The sequence below is a fragment of the Poromitra crassiceps genome, assembly GCF_964638095.1.
Source record: "Poromitra crassiceps genome assembly, chromosome: 21".
NCBI lineage: Eukaryota > Metazoa > Chordata > Actinopteri > Beryciformes > Melamphaidae > Poromitra > Poromitra crassiceps.
Genome location: NC_139638.1, coordinates 12600547 through 12602877, shown reverse-complemented (window position 1 = coordinate 12602877; position 2331 = coordinate 12600547). Strand labels below are relative to the sequence as shown.

At 45.2% G+C, this 2331-nt stretch overlaps 1 pseudogene across 1 annotated transcript; it reads left to right on the top strand.

Moving 5' to 3' along the window:
• The first annotated feature begins 1239 nt into the window (after nucleotides 1-1239).
• Nucleotides 1240-2019, top strand: LOC310795254 (enkurin pseudogene; annotated as a pseudogene). The gene has a single exon. The product of its transcript is annotated as an enkurin pseudogene (transcript).
• Nucleotides 2020-2331: the final 312 nt, after the last annotated feature.

The following is a 2331-nucleotide window of genomic DNA, read 5'->3' as shown; positions in this document are numbered from 1 at the left end:
CGATAGGCTAACTGGAAAAGTGTCTGGCTGAGCCACGTGTAACGTATAGGGCAAGCCGAATAATAATACATGTTCAGTGTGCAATAATTTAGATAGGCTAACTGGAAAAGTGCCTGGCTGAGCCACGTGTAACGTATGGGGCAAGCCGAATAATATAAATATAAGTTCAGTGTGCAATAAAGACAATTTGACACGTAAGGTATACTCACTCTACGTATTTGCTTACTTAAACGTACTCCACTACTTTGCTCCTATCGCAGTAATACTGGTTAACGTTTATACTGTTTATACTGTTTATACTGTTTATACTGTTTACTCCATGCTATGTTGTGTTGTTTCTTCTATTCTTCTTCTATTCTGCTTATTTTTCTATTGCACTACTACTGTGTATTTATTTTAGGCTATGTGTGTTTTGTGAACGAGCAACTGTGATTTGTCCCAATTTCCCCCCGGGGATTATTAAAGTCTTTCTGATTCTGATTCTGATTCTGATATCACTGATGATGTGATAATTGAATTGAATTGAGTATTGAATTGAATTTAACTTTATTGTCCACCAGGGTGGAAAATTGTCTTCGGCTCAACAAATGGAAATGGAATGAGAGTACAGGACCGAATATAGGGAAACAGTGGATGGATAAATCCAGAAGGAGGCGGTAATGCAACATAAAGGATGCCAACTGCCATAAAACGCCACAGAAGAAGAAGAAGAACAACAACATATATGAGCTCTTATGCTTCATATCATTCAAAAATAAATGTGTCTATTTCAAACGATGTATTATGTTAAGCAATGCAGCCACTAGTGGGCAGTAGATTCAAATTTGTGAGTGTGTGGTAGTGCTCCATTTCATCTCTATCCGTAAGCTTTCAGAAAATGTGCAGAATTACAAATGAACTGAACGCAGATTACGGACAGAAAGCTCCATCCGTATGTGTATCCTATTTAACGTTGAGCATAGTTAGGCCTTTAGAAGCCAGAAGGCAATTAGTGAGACAAAACATAGACACAGACAGATTATTACACATTAATAGCAGTTTAATCTCTGATGTTAATGTGGGGGACAGATCCCTCCCTCGTCTAGACGCCCCCTTGTCATTTTGACAGACATTGATGATGTCATAAAGATTGTGACATCATCAGATATACTTCCCTGCAGAGGCTATAAGTATGATTGTTTGCTTTTGATCTATCTATTTGGAGCGTGCTCACTTCCTAGAAGACATTTTAACTTCAGCATGTCAGAACTGATGTATCCACCAGAGAGCGACACCCTTCTTCTGCCCAAGAGGTTAAAAACGGAAAAACCACCCATGTATATGTCCAAGTTTAGGTCAACCGTTGTGCTCGAGAATAAGTCCAATAAGGATGCAATGAGGACAATGGGACCGTGGAAAGTAGAGGTGGCGTCCCCAGAGAGATACCTGAAGAAGCATTCCAATGAGCCCAAACTGCCCGAAAATAAACTGCATTCGAAAGCATGCGATTGCACGGACACGTTGAGGAAACCAGACGTTCCTCTGAGAACGGACCACGCGACCATCCTTCACAACAAGAAGGACTTTATCAAGACAAACACCGTGGAGAACATCATGGCCATGCCGAAGAGGCAACATCCCACCTACACAGACACCAACAGGGGACACAAGCAGCTCCTGGAAAAGTCAGGACTCGTCCCCAAGTACCTCAAGAAGAAGGATTACGGGGAGATTCCTAAGTACCTGCAGCAGCGCAACGAGGAGGCTCAGAGGGCTCAGGAGGAGTACGAGAGCTATGTGAAAGAGCAGCTGAAGCATGGGGAGATGAAGCAGCTGTCGGACGAGGAGCTTCAAAATATCCGGCAGGGTCTGCAGAAGAACTGGGAGGAGCTGCATCATCAGTACCAGTGCCTCCCGTTGGCCATTGATACCATATACCTGAAGAACCGCAAGGAGCGCCTGGAGCTGGAGATGAAGCAGGTGGATAGCGACCTCAACGAGTTCAAGAGAGCCAAGACCATCTACATAGCCAACGACTGAGACATTTTAAACTTGATCAGATGGTTGTCTTGACAATGCCACATGGGGTTTGGGTAAAATTAATGGCCCCTCACCCCACCCAGCCCTCCCCATTGGCTGATCACACACGGCCCACTGTTAGCCGGACTGGGGAGCAGTTGCTGTCTGGTGGCCTGGAGCCGGCCGCCTGGGGGCCTTTTTGGCCAGGCACTCTGCAGGTCTTTCGGTAGTTTCTTGTGGAGGGAGGATGGCAGGGATGATGGTCCCTACCCCTGGGCTACTGGTGGAAATTAGCTGGCCTGGCAGCCTCCCGGGCATGGAGCTGGCTGAGAA